Source organism: Schistocerca serialis, chromosome 3 (assembly GCF_023864345.2).
Source record: "Schistocerca serialis cubense isolate TAMUIC-IGC-003099 chromosome 3, iqSchSeri2.2, whole genome shotgun sequence".
NCBI lineage: Eukaryota > Metazoa > Arthropoda > Insecta > Orthoptera > Acrididae > Schistocerca > Schistocerca serialis.
Genome location: NC_064640.1, coordinates 934,682,732 through 934,703,371, shown reverse-complemented (window position 1 = coordinate 934,703,371; position 20,640 = coordinate 934,682,732).

The window sequence follows — 20,640 nt, the reverse complement described above, 5'->3', positions numbered from 1 at the left end:
TACAAATGCTGGAGCAGACTCCATTATGTCCTTTATGCCCTTCATTTCTTTCACAGAAACAAATCATGTTATTTTTGGGAACTAATGCAGCTTTCTCTTTCAAAACTGTCTATAAAAGTTATCAACACAACACATTTACAGTTGGGTTTTTTAATAGAAATAATAGCTCAATTCCATAAATTGTAACTGTAGACAATTACTTTTATTGAAGAATACTGATATGATTTTCGAGGGATTTTGCAAAATATTATCTTTACATCAAATATTATCTTTACAATAGTTGTACAGTTAAACTTCTTTGTGGTCACCGATACATATTTTGTGTTACCCCTCTTAACTTTTCTGCAAAAAGCATAAAATTTCTTCTGCCTCTTTACTGTGGTGTCTGTCAATTCATTTCATTTAGCTCTGGTTATGACGACTCGTACTTGCTTGTGGAATAATCTTCTTCATTCTCAATTTCAGTTGCTGCAGCCCCATAAACAGACCTTAATTTTTCCATCTTCTATCACATTACGATACAATATTGACTGTGTCACACAGTTTCGTAAAATGTCCATTATATGAATAGAATTGATGTACTGCGTGCTGACTGAAAAACAAAAGTTTATAATGTTAATGTGATAACTTTTAACTAGAATAATAAATGTACTAACATTACGATCATAATTACATCGCTATTGTACTTTAAGCATACCTGAATATTTACAGCATGAAGCCAGAATGATCTAGGATGTGTAAATATACACTACTGCACTACTGTTAATTCCTTCTGTCTGACAATAGCAGTGGGAACTGCCTGAATGAAGATATTATAAAGGCCCCATCTCAAAATACAATACAGCGTGCAGTGCAGTGGTGTAGTTGCGTGCATCAAGGACGTATAATTCACGAATCAAATATCTGTATAATAAAAAAACTGGGCATTTCCTCAACAAGGTGCCACAAGCACAGCAGTAACACGCAATGAGCCCAGTACGGGAGTCTCACCCAAATGACTCGTAGCAAGGTGGTGCAGTGGTTAGCACACTGGACTCGCATTCGGGAGGATGATGGTTCAATCCCGCGTTCGGCCATCCTGATTTAGGTTTTCCGTGATTTCCCTAAATCACTCCAGGCAAATGCCGGGATGGTTCCTTTGAAAGGGCACAGCCGACTTCCTTCCCCATCCTTTCCTAATCCGATGAGACTGATGACCTCGCTGTTTGGTCTCTTCCCCCAAACAACCCAACCCAAATGACTCGTACAGTTGAAATACCTACCTTGTGAGTCCTCAGACACTGACCTTATTATCTGTGGTAGGTAATGGTGATAATCAACAAATCATAAGCAGCTGCAAGATTCTGACACATCAAGACAGTGTGGATGAAGCCGAATCTGAAGAGGCATCTGAAGCTGCCAGCAAATGTCTGACCTCTTTGATGCCATATTTCAAGCTCTGCTATCTTCATCAACTTCTCCTGCACCGTTGTCAAGCAAAGTTTCTAAAACTGGACCTCAGAAAAAATTCATGAGCAGCAGAGGTAAATGGAAGACAACATATTTACCTATTATGACGTCTGATATCTCAGAAAGGAAAATTGTCATAGGGCTATTACTAATACATCAAGATGAATGACTGAGCAGCTGCCAATGTCCAATACAACTGGGGTCTTCATCTTCAACATCGAGATGGGCTGCTCTCGCCACTCTCCAGCACTGCAGTTCAGTTGTGAGTCGGTGTGGCTAATTGATTGCCATCCACCTGCTGTGGCAACATCACCTAGTTGCGCCACTGCTGGTGAGTGGGTGGGTGGCTGGCTGGCTGACCTGCTTTGTAGCTGTGATCTGTGTGCTTGTCCATACTGTGTGCATTTGTCACTCTATATCCTACTATCTAACCACATAAAATGTTGTCTCTCATTTTATTTCTGTGATTAAGTTTCTTTCTGAGGTTCACATTTATAATATTTTCTAGGCAAAAGCACAAGTAAAGTTTAAGAAGACTGCATAGCTTGTAGTAAAAGCATCAGAGAAGACAGATCTATGCTCATAGTTTCTTAGTCATCAAAACTGCATGTGTTATTGATAGGTCTCAGGTCCACTAATGACTTTCCAGTTGTAACTCTGTAAATCAATTGAATATGTTTGGAACTCTTGTGGCAGACATCCTCCTTCGTGCATTGTGATGTCTCCATAGATCTTACCCTCAGATTTAAGCTGCAGAGATGTTTTGTGCTGTTGTCTTAAAAGTGCCTCTGCTCCCTAAATTTTATTCGGCTATACCAACCTAGAACACTACTTGCATTTACATTGCTGAAATGTGTACATCAAGTTAATTGCCTCCAGTCCCGTCAGATATACAGTAAAACCCTGATTTTACGTTCCTGCGTTTTACGTTTTCCTGCTTTTTACATTCATTTTTGTTGGTCCCAACAGGAGTCCTATTCTCACAATATAATGCCTTCCCATCATTAACAGTTCTGTGTTACATTTCTCACATTTTAACTTTTCTTTGACATTATCATGACCTTTAACATTGAATTTCATGCAGATTTCTGCAGGAAGTGCATTATACGAGGGTGGTTTGAAAAATTTTCAGAACAGAATAGAAAAAAAGTACTTACATCACTGAAATTTTTTTATTTTTTAATGTAGTCTTCTTGTAAATTAATGCACTTGGTCCAACGATGTTCCAGTGCCTTGATCCCATCTCAAAAATGAGTTTCCTCCAGGTCTGCAAAATAGTTGTCAACTCCAGCTATCAGTTCTTCATTTGAAATGAATCTTTGTCCACCAAGAAAAATTTTCAGTTTTGGGAAGAGATGGAAGTCTGACAGAGCCGTATCAGGTGAATAAGGCAGGTGTGGCAACAATTCATACCTTAGTTCGTGTAATTTTGCCATGGCAATGGCACATGTGTGCGGGTGTACATTGTCTTTATCGAAAATGACTTTCTTCCTTGCTAAACCAGGCCTTTTTTTCGTGTATCTTTTGTTGCAGTTTGTCCAGGTGGTTAGAATAGTATTCTCCAATAATTGTGTGCCCAGTGGGGAGATAATCTACAAACAAAATCCCCTTCGCATCCCAGAACACTGATGCCATGACCTTTCGCACCGAAGGAATTGTCTTTGCCTGCTTTGATTGTTGTTTTGTCCCTGGGGTACAGTAGTGCACCCAAGTTTCATCTGCGGTCACAAACTGGTGGAAAAACTCTTTGTTCATTTCTCCTAAAATGGGCCAAATATGATACCGATATGTTCATTCTCATGCGTTTTTGATCTAGCATCAAGAGTCACTGCACCCATCTTGCACATAATTTTTGCATTTCTAATTCTTCAGTTTAAATGTGATATACACTTTCAGATGACATCTGGCTAGCATGAGCAATTGCACACACTTTCAATTGGTGATCCTCCATGGCCATTTTGTGCACTTCTGCAATGATTTCTGGAGTAGAGACACATCTTGGCCGACAACTGCGCGGATCATCACCTAAGCTCTCCCGACCAAATTTGAATTCACTTGGCAACAGTTGAATATGAAGGAGCAGAGACCCCCAGTGTATTCTGGAAATCAGCACATATGTCGTTTGCTTTCATACCTTTCTTTGCAAAGTACTTAATCACTGCTCGAATCTCGATTCTTTTTTTTTTTATTTTATTTTTTTTTATTTTATTTTTTTTCCCTTCTTTGCAAATCACTACACTGGAACAACAACAGGGCCATGTCAATGGCGCCATATCACTGCCAAGCTCTCTTCCAAGAGCACTGACATGGCACATGTTTACAGGCAACAGTCCAATGAATATTACAAATTGTTGTGCTAGTGATGAGCTCTCATAGTGATTCCGAGAACTTTTCAAACCACCCTCGTATTTCTGCTCAAAAGTCAGCCTTGCAACAAAGCAGAAAATACAGACTATAAACAAAATTATTGATCATGTAGTGTTAGTGTGGTAAGCATGATTTTCATTGTTGGAAAGTTGGGTCACAGCTGCCTGAACTATAAGTTCCCAATGTGTGGAATAGCGGGATAATATACTAACTTACTGCCTTGTGGATAATCACTATCTGACAGTAGTGACTCCAGTAGCATCCATACTAGGTGCATGGTCGTAGGTTGGTACAACATGATGCCAGACATACAAATCCCTCCTTGAGATGCTGTGTAACGTGACAATTCCCACCCTCTTTCTGACTCAGGACATCGCTGAACCCAGTGACCTCCTTGTTGGCAACAAGCTGTAGATTTTGTGCCTAATGTTTTCTGTTTACGAAGACTGCCAACTTCAGTGTTTTAACCAATATTGTGTTACAAATTCTGTATACTGTAATTTTATGTTTTTCAATAATAAGTCTCTGTGTTTTATTTACACCAATGGATATGATCGGAATGAAGAGGAAAACTCATGTGTTGTATTCAGTGGAGAAACAAACAGCGTTAGAAAGAAACAAAAACAATCATTTCAGACTTTTTGAAACAGGAAAAAGTTTTATTGTTTTCATTTCATATTTTGAACAAGTTAAAGAGAATGACAGTAAGAGTAATTTATTCATTTTCACTTGTGTTACCTGTGATTTTCTGTATTTTACACTTTCCTGCATTTTACACTTTTTTGGGTCAGTCTGCTGAAAAGTGTAAAAAGGGGTTTTACTGTATATGTTTTAGGACGCTGTGCATTAATCTCAAGTGTATATCCATGTTGGGGCCATTGTACTGGCAGTGGAAAGAAACTTATATTGCACTAGTGACCTTGTAGATTTCTTTGAAAATTCCAGTACATATAAAATTCAGGAATGTACAGGTCTTCTTAGTGCAAAGCCACTTCTAAAATTCCCTGGAATGTTTCTTGATTGTTGTGTGCCATTAATGCTCTTATATCTCTGCTTGTTTCTAGCATTCCTTTACCTTTCACAGGACTTATTCCATACCATAAACCTGTGTTTTGATGGATTCATATGTGCACCTTAAGTCACATTTGCAGTGTCTTATGACAATCAAAACACTTCCATAACCTGAAGATTTCCCCCGTTTAAATACACATGCCAAATCCCTGGTATACTTCAAATACTATGAGTAAAGTTGTCAGCTCAAAACTATATTGCACTGACCACAAAATTTTCCATTGGTAAAATTCTTTCAAGACTTTTTTTTATTTTTATTTTTTTAAATCTGGTACTACTTTTGTGCTTTGTGCTCCCTGCTGTATGATCAGCACCTAGCACAGTAAGCTCTTTATCAGCATGTACAGTAGTGACAATAAGTATTTTGACAAACAAATTTTCATAAGAAAAACAACTTATTCAAAGGAAACTCTTTACAATTATGGCAATTGATATTGTGTTACTTGTGCTAATGTCACATCGCAAGGAACATTGTGTTCCATAACTGGAAATATCACAATTAGTTTTACAGCTTTAGACTTGGGGAACTTGAATCGGTGTACACAGCCATTAGAATTTTGTCGCATGACCTTTCCTGCCTTAATTACAGCCGCACAGCATGGAGTAACAAGGGCAGCCAAATGATGCATGAGGATCTTCTGCCATTCTTTAACAAAAGATTGCAATGATTGGTTGTGGCTGGAAAATTTTTGTCGTCTTAGCCTTTGATCCTTCCCCCATGAACCATGGACCTTGCCGTTGGTGGGGAGGCTTGCGTTCCTCAGCGATACAGATGGCCGCACCGTAGGTGCAACCACAACGGAGGGGTATCTGTTGAGAGGCCAGACAAACGTGTGGTTCCTGAAGAGGGGCAGCAGCCTTTTCAATAGTTGCAGGGGCAACAGTCTGGATAATTGACTGATCTGGCCTTGTAACATTAACCAAAACAGCCTTGCTGTGCTGGTACTGCGAACGGCTGAAAGCAAGGGGAAACTACAGCCGTAATTTTTCCCAAGGACATGCAGCTTTACTGTATGATTAAATGATGATGGCGTCCTCGTGGGTAAAATATTCCGGCGGTAAAATAGTCCCTCATTCGGATCTCCGGGCGGGGACTACTCAAGAGGACGTCGTTATCAGGAGAAAGAAAACTGGCGTTCTACGGATCAGAGCGTGGAATGTCAGATCCCTTAATCGGGCCGGTAGGTTAGAAAATTTAAAAAGGGAAATGGATAGGTTAAAGTTAGATACAGTGGGAATTAGTGAAGTTCGGTGGCAGGAGGAACAAGACTTTTGTTCAGGTGATTACAGGGTTATAAATACAAAATCAAATAGGGGTAATGCAGGAGTAGGTTTAATAATGAATAAAAAATAGGAGTGCGGGTTAGCTACTACAAACAGCATAGTGAACGCATTATTGTGGCCAAGATAGACACAAAGCCCATGCCTACTACAGTAGTACAAGTTTATATGCCAACTAGCTCTGCAGATGAAGAAGAAATTGATGAAATGTATGACGAGATAAAAGAAATTATTCAGGTAGTGAAGGGAGACGAAAATTTAATAGTCATGGGTGACTGGAATTCGTCAGTAGGAAAAGGGAGAGAAGGAAACATAGTAGGTGAATATGGATTGGGGGGAAGAAATGAAAGAGGAAGCCGCCTTGTAGAATTTTGCACAGAGCATAACCTTGGTTCAAGAATCATAAAAGAAGGTTGTATACCTGGAAGAATCCTGGAGATACTAAAAGGTATCAGATAGATTATATAATGGTAAGACAGAGATTTAGGAACCAGGTTTTAAATTGTAAGACATTTCCAGGGGCAGATGTGGATTCTGACCACAATCTATTGGTTATGATCTGCAGATTGAAACTGCAAAAAGGTGGGAATTTAAGGATATGGGACCTGGATAAACTGAAAGAACGAGAGGTTGTAGAGAGTTTCAGGGAGAGCATAAGGGAACAATTGACAGGAATCGGGGAAAGAAATACAGTAGAAGAAGAATGGGTAGCTCTGAGGGATGAAGTAGTGAAGGCAGCAGAGGATCAAGTAGGTAAAAAGACGAGGGCTAATAGAAATCCTTGGGTAACAGAAGAAATATTGAATTTAATTGATGAAAGGAGAAAATATAAAAATGCAGTAAATGAAGCAGGCAAAAAGGAATACAAACGTCTCAAAAATGAAATCGACAGGAAGTGCAAAATGGCTAAGCAGGGATGGCTAGAGGACAAATGTAAGGATGTAGAGGCTTGTCTCACTAGGGGTAAGATAGATAGTGCCTACAGGAAAATTAAAGAGACCTTTGGAGAGAAGAGAACCACTTGTATGAATATCAAGAGCTCAAATGGCAACCCAGTTCTAAGCAAAGAAGGGAAGGCAGAAAGGTGGAAGGAGTATATAGAGGGTTTATACAAGGGTGAAGTACTTGAGGACAATATTATGGAAATGGAAGAGGATGTAGATGAAGACGAAAAGGGAGATAAGATACTGCGTGAAGAGTTTGACAGAGCACTGAAAGACCTGCGTCGAAACAAGGCCCCGGGAGTAGACAACATTCCATTAGAACTACTGATGGCCTTGGGAGAGCCAGTCATGACAAAACTCTACCATCTGGTGAGCAAGATGTATGAGACAGGCGAAATACCCTTGGACTTCAAGAAGAATATAATAATTCCAATCTCAAAGAAAGCAGGTGTTGACAGATGTGAAAATTACCGAACTATCAGTTTAATAAGTCACAGCTGCAAAATACTAATGCGAATTCTTTACAGACGAATGGAAAAACTGGTAGAAGTGGACCTCGGGGAAGATCAGTTTGGATTCCGTAGAAATGTTGGAACACGTGAGGCAATACTAACCTTACGACTTATCTTAGAAGAAAGATTAAGGAAAGGCACACCTACGTTTCTAGCATTTGTAGACTTAGAGAAAGCTTTTGACAACGTTAACTGGAATACTCTCTTTCAAATTCTGAAGGTGACAGGGGTAAAATACAGGGAGCGAAAAGCTATTTACAATTTGTACAGAAACCAGATGGCAGTTGTAACAGTCGAGGGGCATGAAATGGAAGCAGTGGTTGGGAAAGGAGTGAGACAGGGTTGTAGCCTCTCCCCGATGTTATTCAATCTGTATATTGAGCAAGCAGTAAAGGAAACAAAAGAAAAATTCGGAGTAGGCATTATAATTCACGTAGAAGAAGTAAAAACTTTGAGGTTCGCCGATGACATTGTAATTCTGTCAGAGACCGCAAAAGACTTGGAAGAGCAGTTGAACGGAATGGACAGTGTCTTGAAAGGAGGATATAAGATGAACATCAACAAAAACAAAACGAGGATAATGGAATGTAGTCAAATTAAATCGGGTGATGCTGAGGGAATTAGATTAGGAAATGAGAGACTTAAAGTAGTAAAGGAGTTTTGCTATTTGGGGAGCAAAATAACTGATGATGGTCGAAGTAGAGAGGATATAAAATGTAGACTGGCAATGGCAAGGAAATCGTTTCTGAAGAAGAGAAATTTGTTAACATCGAGTATAGATTTAAGTGTCAGGAAGTCGTTTCTGAAAGTATTTGTATGGAGTGTAGCCATGTATGGAAGTGAAACATGGACGATAACTAGTGTGGACAAGAAGAGAATAGAAGCTTTCGAAATGTAGTGCTACAGAAGAATGCTGAAGATACGGTGGGTAGATCACGTAACTAATGAGGAGGTATTGAATAGGATTGGGGAGAAGAGAAGTTTGTGGCACAACTTGACTAGAAGAAGGGATCGGTTGGTAGGACATGTTTTGAGGCATCAAGGGACCACAAATTTAGCATTGGAGGGCAGCGTGGAGGGTAAAAATCGTAGAGGGAGACCAAGAGATGAATACACTAAGCAGATTCAGAAGGATGTAGGTTGCAGTAGGTATTGGGAGATGAAGAAGCTTGCACAGGATAGAGTAGCATGGAGAGCTGCATCAAACCAGTCTCAGGACTGAAGACAACAACAACAACAACAACAACAACAACAACAGCCTTCGATCAAATTCCTGCCACAGGTATTGGATCAGATTGAGATCTGGGCTTTGGCTAGGCCACTTAAGCATTCTTCCTTGCACCCATCTCAAGAATTCCGTGATGAGCAGAGGGGTGCTTAGGTTCAGTGTCATGATGAAACTACCAGTTTTGTCACATTTTTATCATTGTGTAATCTCCTCTCTCCTTCCTTCTTCCATCTAATGTCCACATTAAACAATGCCCAGTCCAAGTAATTAATAAACAAAGTCTTTTATGAAGATTTGAGAGGAGTGAAGATTACAATAAACTTTCAAATTTACTTAGCTTGTCATGTTGAGATGACTCCAGTTCTTCTTGTCTAGGGGCTGATTCTTGAAGCTGAAAATCTAACATCAGATCATCACAGTTGATTTGAACTAAATAAATTGGAAGATTGTTGTTTCAGAATTTTTTACGTAAATATATTTTCCAGTGATTTTCTCACATTGTGTTATGTCATACAGTATTTTGGTTTTCTCATTAACAAAACCGAAGTCACAATGTTCGCACCTATTGTATAAAAATATGTCCAATCACATCAGAGGCAAGCTTACAACTCCCACACTCTGTGGAAATAACCATATTCAAAAGGGTTTACAATTTTTCTTAACAAATGAATTCCTACTAGTTTTCATAATTAATAATAGAAATTTTAAGTGTGCAAATAATTCATAATTTCAAATGCTTCTAAAAATAAAAAATAAAGGTTTTAACTGTACATTCGGAACTAATACTTATCAATTAGAACATCGAAACTAAAATATTTTTCCTTTTCATAAATTTTAGCTTGAAATATATCATACTGTGTGTAAAATTATATGAAAGTTTTCAGAAAAGCAATTGAGATAATATTAACCTGTCCAAAATTTGAAAAATATCACTCGTATTGACAAGTACTGTTGAGGAAAAGTAATGCTCGAGGATGATGTCCTGTTACAATTGGCATGGGCCAACTTGTGTTTTCAAGATTTGACAATATTTGAAATGATCCACAATGACTTAATGGGTACAGGGGACCAACACCTGAGTGGAAGGAGTACCCTTCACCACAAAATTCACACAGCCATTTGTAACAGTGGATACTTGGTACTGTCCATCATTTCTTGCATTGATTAGTCTTCATACATATCGAATGCCACTGAAAGAAAAGAATTTAAACTTACTTTGATAGCTACAGAGCACACACGACCACTGTTGACGTGACCCGTCCTTATGTGCTCTGGCAAAATCAAGTCGGGCTTTCCAATTCTTTGCTGATGTTAATGGCTTTTTGCTAGCACGCCAGCCATGAAGATTAGACTCACTGAGAATCAGCTTTGCAGTACTGTTTGATATTTCCACATTGTGGAATTGACACATCTCTGTGTTTATGTCAACAGCAGTCTTCTTGGGTCACCCATTGACATCAACCTTACAAGATTGATTGATTGTGGTGTGACTTTGCTGCACTTTCCCATTCTTTGTTTATTATCTGTAGTCCCTGTTAATCATTTCTTCTTATTCCAAACACTCACAATTTTTTTCGACAAACCGAAATCCTTAGCAACATCTGCCTGAGACTGACATTGCTGTGGGGCATCAAGTACCACATTTTTGAGGTCTACTGAATACTCTTTGACCTTCAGCATGTTGTGAACTGTGTAGAAAAAAAAAAAGAAACTAATGTAAGTCAAAGGTGTTCAATGTAATATTTGTGTAGGCATTTGTTTTCTGAACGTAAACCACTGTGCCAAAATAGTTTTGGACTGACCACAACATTGTCAATGTTGTACTTACCACCACTGTGCTGAATCCTGATGCATGTATTTATATGGATGTATGGCACTGCACAGTGAACCGAGATGGGCCGGATAGGCAGAGGGGCCCATGACGCACACCCTAGTGGCGAAAACGTATTTATCCACATATTGTTGCTTCTGTATATAAATGTACAAAAAGTATATCTGCATTAGCTGTGTTGAAAATTGTTTGTAATTTGAGCTGTAATCAGTATTTTTGTTGGTTTTTTTAAATGATTGTGATATTAATTGATGTTGTTGAAGTATACCAAATTGTGTAGTAAAGAATGAAATAATGCATAAAATGAAAAGTATTATGTGCTTTTTTGGAATTTAAGAATGCAATACTACTGAAACTATTAGCAGTAGAAACAGTCTGCCCAATTTTAAAAATATTTGAAACTGTATGTAGTTTTTGTCAAACAATAGTATTGTATTGGTCTTGCTCTAATAAGAGTCTCTTTAAGCTAACTACCCTATATCACAAAGCCTATCAGACTCACAGGCAGTACATTAATACTGGTAAATATTCTCTGCATCTGCAGGATACTATTTGCAGATTCATTACACAGAAAGAAATGCTACATAAAAAAACAAAGCTACTTATAATCTGGTGTAGTTGGATGCAAACTGCTCGAGAGAGGTACTTAAAGCTACATTAATTAGAGATCGTGTTCAGCTCCAGGTCAATAAAGGAAACCAGAGTCCATGATTTTAGTATGGTCACTGGCGATAATCGTGATATTCAGAGCAAACTGACTGTAGTCCTGTGCAGTCAGAAGCAAATACAGTTAGTTAAGGTGGTAGGAACTGGAACATGTTTCTCATAACAAATTATTCATAGTTTGGGGAGAATTTAAACTTCCAGTGTTTGTCGTTTTTGTAGTCCTTCATTACTGTGAACTTTGTCCTAAAAGTAATGTTAAAAACTTGTTGAAAGATAACTTAAGAGACTTTGATGATAGCACACAACCACTGATCTTAACATGTCATAAATGTAATGGCTGCTTCCATACTATTGCCTATGCAAACCTGAGGTGAGCATGTTTTGTACCCAGGTGCTGGGCCCATATGATGATGATGGATGCTACCTGGCAGTGTTCATTCTCACTGGAGATTCCACATGCGGATATGTCAATCTCGATATACGGAGAACTAGAACTTGAACTTCACTGAGAAGACAATAAGGTGCCATCATATGTCCAGTGTTGTCATTGGGTGTGCCATTGTCAGCACACCTCTCTGCTGCCATGTTGAGGGAATCCACAACAGTGATCTACCCATCATCTCACTGTCTGTATGGATCCTTTTCTTATTGTAAACAAGCCCATTTCCTGAATCAAGAGGTTCATGATGTGGCTGTGCGCTCTCACTCATCTGAGTGAATAATGTGTCTGTTTTATATTATGGACCTCTGGTACCTGCCTATTCCATATTTGTGTGGCACTGTGGGATCCCAGCCAATCTAAGCAGAATATCTTTGAAATGATAAACTACAGCCTCAGGAGACCACGCTCCTGTCACTATTGAATTCCAACACAACCTTTTAATGACAAACAACATTAAAATGTGATCTGTGAATGAAAAACAGGCTGTGCAATCTTTCCTTATATATAGAATGTAGATGGTAATATTCTTAGCTACAATGTGAGGCTGCACTGAAATGGTAAGTCATTTGCGTATCCAAGCACGTAGTACACTCTTGCACCGATGTGACGTTTATTGCACACAAATAATTTCCTGCACGTTTTACACGTGTATCATCAATGCTAAATATTATGTTTCCTGGAAGTAAGTAGTGGACAGCAGTTCTGTCTTGAATTTCTTTCAAACAATAATTTAGCTTTTTGTCATGGTATCTGTGATGAGTTAAAGAAGGCCTACACTTAAGTACTCTCTATCATTGCCTTGTGACTGACTTTTTGATTCCACTTTGAACAACTAAAATTTAGACTGTAATTCTTCTTGGCACTTTGCTTGCTGAAGTGAAGTAAGCAAAAAAATAAAACAATAAACTAAAAAATGTAATACCATAGTATCTTAAAGTGAAATGCCAATGTGATCGTAATATACATATATGCATGTTATTTGCTCAAAGATTGCATGTGTGTTACACTGAGGTGACAAAAGTCAAGGGATATCTCCTGAAATGATGTAGGTCCTCTTGTAAGGTGTAGTGCAGCAACTCGATGTGGCATGGACTCAACAAGTTGTTGGAAGTCCCCCTGCAGAAATATTTAGCCCTGCTGTCTCTATAGCCATCCGTGATTGTAAAGGTGTTGCTGGTGCAAGATTTTGTACACAAATCGACCTCTTGATCATGTCCCATAAATGTTAAATGGGATTCATGTCAGGCAATTGGGTTGGCCATATCATTTGCTCAAATTTTCCAGAATGTTCTTTAAACCAATTGTGAATGACTTTGGCCCAGTGATATGGCACATTGTCATCCAAAAAATTTTCATCATTATTTGGGAACATGAAGTCCACGAATGGCTACAAACGGTCTCCAAGTAGACAAACACAACCATTTCTAATCAATGATAAGTTTACTTGGAACAGAGGACCCAGTCCATCAGTCGTCTGGTTTGATGTGTCCTGCTACAAATTCCTCTCCTGTGCCAGCCTTTTCATCTCAGAGTAGCACTTGCAACCTATGTCCTCAATTATTTGCAGGATGTATACCAATCTGTCTTCTTCCACAGTTTTTACCCTCAACAGTTCCCTCTAGTGCCATTGAAGTTATTCTGTGATGTTTTAACGGATGCCCTATCATCCTGTCTCCCCTCCTTGTCAGTGTTTTTCCATATATTCCTTTCCTCACTGATTCTGTGGCGAATCTCCTCATTTCTTACCTTATCAGTCCACCTAGCTTTCAACATTCTTCTGTAGCACTGCATCTCAAATGCTTCTATTCTCTTCTGTTCCAGTTTTCCCACAGTCCATGTTTCACTGCCATACAATGCTGGGCTCCAAACATACATTCTCAGAAACGTTATCCTCAAATTGAGGCCTATGTTTGATAATAGTAAACTTTCTTGACCAGGAATGCCCTTTTTTCCATTACCAGTCTGCTTTCTATGTCCTTTCTCCGTACATCATGGATTATTTTGCTGCCTAGGTAGCAGAATTCCTCAACTACTTCTACTTCGTAATCACCAATTATGATAAGTTTCTTACTGTTCTAATTTCTGCTATTTCTCATTACTTTAGTCTTTCTATGATTTACTCAACAATCCATATTCTGTACCCATTACATTGTTCATTCCATTCAACACATCTCATAATTCTTCATTTTCACTGAGGACAGCAATGTCATCAGTGAACCTTAACATTGATATCCTTTCACCTAGAATTTTAATTCCACTCTAACTTTTCTTTTGTTTCCATCATTGCTTCTTTGATGTATAGATTGAACAGCATGGGCAAAAAGACTACAGCCTTGTTTTACACCCTCTTTAATCCGTGCAATTTTTCTTGGTCTCCCACTCTTATTGATCCTTCTTGGTTCTTGTACATATTGTATATTACCTGTCTTTCTGTACAGCTTACCCCTATTTTCCTCAGGATTTTGAATGTCTTGCACCATTTTAAGGTGCTGAATGCTTTTTCCAGGTCAACAAATCCTATGAAAGCGTCTTCATTTTTCTTCTGTCTCGCTTCCATTACCAACTGCAATGTCAGAACTCCTTCTCTGGCGCCTTTACCTTTCCTAGAGCCAAACTGATCGACTTCTCACAGCTTGTCAATTTTCTTTTCCATTCTTCTCTATATTACCATCAGCAACTTGGATACACACTCTGTTAACCCTGCAGCAGGCGCGCTTAAGATTGTTGCGTCAGCGGGCGCGTGTGGCACTCAGTGCTGCCTACATTTAAGTACGTAAAAAATATACATATATCCAAGGTGCATGGGAAAATTAAAATTGTTACAGAATATCTGACATACGTTTCCAGGATATTTCCTAAGCGCTACTTTAATAACAAATTCTAAATAAATTATAACCACAGATATGATTCGATTGTTTACCATTGTTAAAGCAAGTTTTACAAAAACGTGTAATATGTATAAAAACTTTATAGTAATAATAAAGAATAAGGCAGTCAGTAAATACATATCAAGAACCACACACTTTCTTCCTCCAGAGAAGCTCTGCAATCATTACATGTGACAACATTGTGGCAATGTTGCTTGCAAACAAATCTTTTGCAGCTATTGCCAATGACAGTAGTTTTATTTTTTTTTTACGACCGCAAAGATGGCACCTCCCACACCTTCTTACAGTCACATCATGATTGGCGGGAATTGATTAATGAGGTGACAGAAATCCTTGAATATCTCGTGGTAGACTAGAGAGCTGAGCCCTTTCCTTCAAACGGCAGTCCATCAGAGCCAAGGCCAGGTTTGTTAGGTAGGTTCTTCTTCTGAATCTTTTCTCTGGATTGTTTGCAAAAAACAAGACCTGGGAATTTATCCCAGCAATATCCAGATAACGAAAAAACAATGCAAAGGGCCATCTTCTTGTGATCCTTTGTGTAGAGTAGGATGTACACATATAATCAACAGTATTGACTCCACCTTTTGTTGCACTGTAGTACAAATTTACAACAGACTTGCCTGTAGTGGTGTCGATTTCAGCAGTTTCATGCACTGATGACAGGAAAAGCACAGCCTTGTTCCTTTTTGTTTGGCACAAAACAAGACTGAAGTCATCTCGAAATCCGTAAAGACAATTTACAATTTCTTGCGATCTGTTCGGGAAAAATTCTGGAAGAATTTCCTTCTTGTTCTTTTTCAATGTTCCAATGAATGTTAGCCCATTTTCTAAAACACGCTGGGCTACAGGGTAACTACTGTAGTAGTTGTCTGTAGTTACATTCCTGTGAGTTCCCTTGATTGGCTCAACCAATCTCTTCACAATATCCATTGGCTGGTTAGATGCAACATATGGTCCAGGATTCTGTCTGCCGCAGTATACTTCAAAATTAAAAGTATAAAATGTCTTGCCATCGCACAATGCATACAACTTCAATCCATACTTAGCGGGCTTATTGGGCATGTACTGAACAAAACCGCAACGTCCACGAAATGGAACAAGCATTTCGTCTATGATTGTGAACTCCCCTGGACTGTAGTTGTTTCTGCAGTTGTTCAGCAATGCTGAGCGGAAATTGTGGATGGCAGCAAGTTTATCAGTTGCTAGTTGTGCTTTTCTTGTAGAAGTATCGTCAAACCTGAGTGACCGGAGCAAGAACAAAGTGCTTGTAGCTAAATGCTGCCCTTAGAATAATCATTCCTGTTCCATTTGATGCCCGCAGTTCTAATACATTTGTGCATCATCCTTTTTGTACAGCAATGAGAAACAGTGCTCCTAAAAGAGCCGTTATTTCAGAAGCAGTAGTAGTTTTGCAGCCTCTAGCCCTTGAGTAATTCACAGATGATCTCTTGTTATTTATATACTTGTCTGTGCTTGCAACGACATAATCAATTATCTCAGGATCAAACAATGAAAAAATTTTGAATTTCAGTTTTAGCTTCTCAACCATTGCATTTCGGGCCAGGTAAGACTTTGATTATATTCTTACCCTTTGGTTTCCCTGGTAGTGCTAACGGATTATTTATCCACAAAGTTTCTTGGTCCTTACCAATATAAAAATGGCAGTCATCATGTGGCATTCCTTTCACTTCATTCCCGTCAATGCATGACTGCTCAAATTCACTGGAATGATCTGCAGTTTCAATTATTTCTGCTTCCTCATCGCCGTCAGAGAAATCTGCATAATCTTCTTCGTCAGATGATTGCAGAAGAAGATGCTCAATTTCTTCTGGTGTTAGTCCTTTCCTTTGTGCGGACCTGGGAGACAAAATAATTCTAATACCAAAGCAATATTAATAACTAAATCATCATTCACCCATAGAGTTGTAAAACAAAGCTTCTAATCATCAAAACATTCGACAGTGGTACGGCTCCATGCCGTCTCGATTCAGTCGTCCACTTCACAGGTGAGTCACAGCTGTTATGGTGGGTATAGTGATGGCACAGTAATGCAGTTTGACGCGTGACTAAACAATCAAAGCATATCTAGCACCACTGTTGTGTGCTCGGCGTGCTGGCGTAATTATTGAACGAAAACAAAATTGGTGGCACTGTATGCCGCCACGCACCCGCCGCAGGGTTAAGCTGATTGTGTGATAATTCTTGCACTTGTTGGCTCTTACAATCTTGAGAATTGTGTGGATGATGTTTTTCTGAAAGTCTGTTGGTATATCACCAATCTCATACAATCTACACACCAACATGAATAATCATTTTTTGCCACTTCCCCTTTTGATTTTAGAAATTCTTATGGAATGTTATCTATGATCTTCTGCCTTGTTTGATTTTAAGTCTTCCAAAGCGCTTCTAAATTTCGATTCTTATGATGGATTCCCTCTCTCTTCCCTATCGACTCCTGTTTCTTCTTCTGTCACATCATCAGATAAGTCCTCCCCCTCGTAGAGGCCTTCAATGTACTCTTTTCCACCAATCGGCTCTCTCCTCTGCGTTTAATGGTGGAATTCTCATTGCACTCTTAATGTTACCGCCTCCGCTTTTAATCTGACCAAATTTTGTTTTGACTTTTCTATGTACCGAGTCAGTTCTTCTGACAATTTTTTTCCCCCACATTTTTCATGTAGCCATTTCACCTTAGTTTCCATGAACTTCCTATATATTTGATTCCTAAGTGACTTATATTTCTATATTCCTGTATTTCCTCAATCATTTCTGTACTTCCTTCTTTCATCAATCAACTGAAGTATTTCTTGTGTCACCCGTGGTTTCTACACAGTTACCTTCGTTGTACCTAGGTGTTTCTCTCAAACTTCTTTGATTGTCCTTTTCAGATATGTGTAGTCCCCTTCAACTGAAATGCCTACTAAGCTATTAATTTTCAGAGTATCTGTAGCCCCAGAGAACTTCCAGCGTATCTTCATTCCTTAGAACTTCCATATCTCACTTCTTTATGCATTGATTCTATCTGACCAGCCTCTTAAACTCTTCATCAATACCAAATTGTGATCAGAGTCTGTATTTGCGCCTGGGTATGCCCTACAATCCAATATTTGATTTCTGAATCTCTGCCTGACCATGATATAATCTAACTGAAATCTTCCTGTACCTCTATCTTTTTCAAGTATAGCTCCTCCTCTTGTACAGGGTGGAGCAGAGGAAACACATTTGATAAAAATAATAAAATAAAGCATTAAGTGATAGATTTTTTAATGCAGTTTTGAAATATACATACTTTAATTAGGTTCGAAAAATAATGTCTTGGAGATGATGTCCTCCTTGCTGGATACAAATTTGGATCATCTCCCAAAAATTATGCACGGCTCTCTCCAACATTTCACTCAAAACTGCTTCAATTTCCTGACGAATCGAATTCTTCAGGTCAGCAATTGTGCGAGGCTTTTTCATGTAGACTTTCGATTTTAAATATCCCCACAAAAAGTAGTCGCATATCGACAAATCAGGTGAGCGAGGGGGCCAAGTAAACATCACCATATCTCGAAAAAACATGTCCTGGGAACATTTGTCGAACCACTTCCACGGATGCTCTCGCCATGTGAACTGCGGCACCGTCCTGCTGAAACCATATTTCTCTCATGTTCACTTGACGCCTTTCAAGTTCTGGATGAAGAAAGCTGTTTAACATTTTAACATAGCGCGCTGATGTCACAGTATCTACAGTACCTTCCTCTTCAAAAAAAAAAAAAAAAAAAAAAATAGGGTCCAACAATCCCCATCTTTGAAATGCAGCACCACACTGTTACTTTTAAACTGTGGAGAGGTATTGGTGTAATTCACATGGGTTCTCCGGCGCCCAATACCAACAATTTTGAACATTGATGTAACCGACTACATGAAAATGTAGTTTCGTCACTCACTCATGAAGGCATCTGCATCTTCCGTAAAAATTTCGTCCATTACACGACAAAACTCTCTGCGCTGCAAAAAATCCCCTTCACTAAGCTGCTGGATGATCATTATCTTGTACAGGTGAAACTTAAGACCACCATGTAAGATGCGGTGAGGCAAACGACATGACATACCTAGTGCTACAGCCTGTCATCTAGCCGATCATTTCGGGCTACCAAGAACTGACACTCTCACTCGGTCTACATTTTCCAGAGTACGAACTGAATGGGGAAGACCAGGTGGTTTCTTTTTCATCACAGATACAGTACTTCTAAATGTTGCAACCCATCGGAGTACAGTATTTCAATCGGGCACTGCACCTAGAAGTCCAACTCTAAAATTTTGATGGAAAAGACGTTGCATAGTGACTATATGGAATCATTGTTTCTAAAGTACTGCTTGACAACGAACACATGGTGCTCTATGCTCCATAGCAACTGAAACTACATTGTATGGGCAGTCTGCCAACATTAATTCAAGGTCAATACCCCCTCTCGTCGCCACGTACTAGCGGTTCAAAAAACATATGTTTCCTCAGCTTCACCCTCTACTTCTTGAACAGAGTATTCGCCATTACCATCTGAAAATTATTGCAGAACTTAATTAGTTATTTCCTCTGTCATTCCTAGTACCAAACTCACATCCTCCCATAACTCTTTCTTCTACTTCTTCCCCTACAACCGCAGTCCTATGCCCCCATAACTATTAAATCTTCATCTCCCTTTACATACACGTTCAATATCCTCATATACTTTCTCTATCTCACATCGTTTGCATGTGATGTCGGCATGTACATCTGAACTATTGTTGTCGGTGTTGGTCTGTTGTCGATTCTCATAAAAACAACCCTATCGCTGAACTGTTCACAGTAACTCACTCTCTGTCCTATCTTCCTATTCATAATGAGTGCTACTCCCATTATACCATTTTCTGCTGCTGTTGTTGGTATTACCCTATACTCACATGTCAGAAATCCTTGTCTTCTTTCCATTTCACTTCACTGACACCTGTTATATCTGGATTGTGCCTTAGCATTTCTCTTTTCAGATTTCCTAGCTTCCCTACCATGTTAAAACTGCTGACATTCCATGTTCAACTCATAGAACATTAACTCTTCCATTGGTTATTCAATCTTTTTCTCAAGGTCACCTCCCTCTTGGCAGTCCACTCCCAGAGATCCAAATGGGGGACTAGTCAGGAATCTTTTGCCAATGGAGAGACCATCATATGACTTTTTTAATTACAGGCCACATGACTTGTGGATACATGTTATGTGTCTTTAATGCAGTGGTTTCTATTGCCTTCTGCAACCTCATGCTATTGATCGTTGTGTAGTCTTCCACCTTTTAGGGGTAGTTTCCCACCCCCAAGGGCAAAGAGTGCCCTCAACCTCTGTCTGCTCCTCTGCTGTTGACAGAATGAGGATGACTCCTTATGCTAGAAGTCTTTGTCTGCCATTGCTGCTGATTTTTGTTCAAAATTTAAGCAGTGACAGGGTTCAAACCCGGGACAGAGGGCATTTTGATTACTAATCAGAGACACTACCCCTAGACCAGTGCTTACCAACTGAAATTGGAACCAATCTGACCAGGCCAATACTTTCCAGTCGTCTAGGGTCCTACCGATATGGTCACGAGCCCAGGAGAGGCACTTAAAGTGATGTCATGCTGTTAGCAAAGGCATTTGTATTGGTTGTCTGCTGCCATAACCAATTAATGCCAAATTTGGGCGCACAGTCATAACAGGGGTAGTCTCGCGTTTTACCTCAAGACTACAGTCATAGTCAAGAGTGACATATTCAGACTGCAGTCAAGAGAGTATGTTGGGAACAGTTATAATACATGGATAGATCACCTACAAAATAGTAACAAATGAAAAAGTTTCTTCAGCTAAAAATGACCATAAAAAAGAGGCTGACAGCAGGTATTTAGTTGCTGGAGAACAAAGGTAAATCCATAAGCAAAAGAGTGACAGATTGGCTTCTACAGATGTAATTAG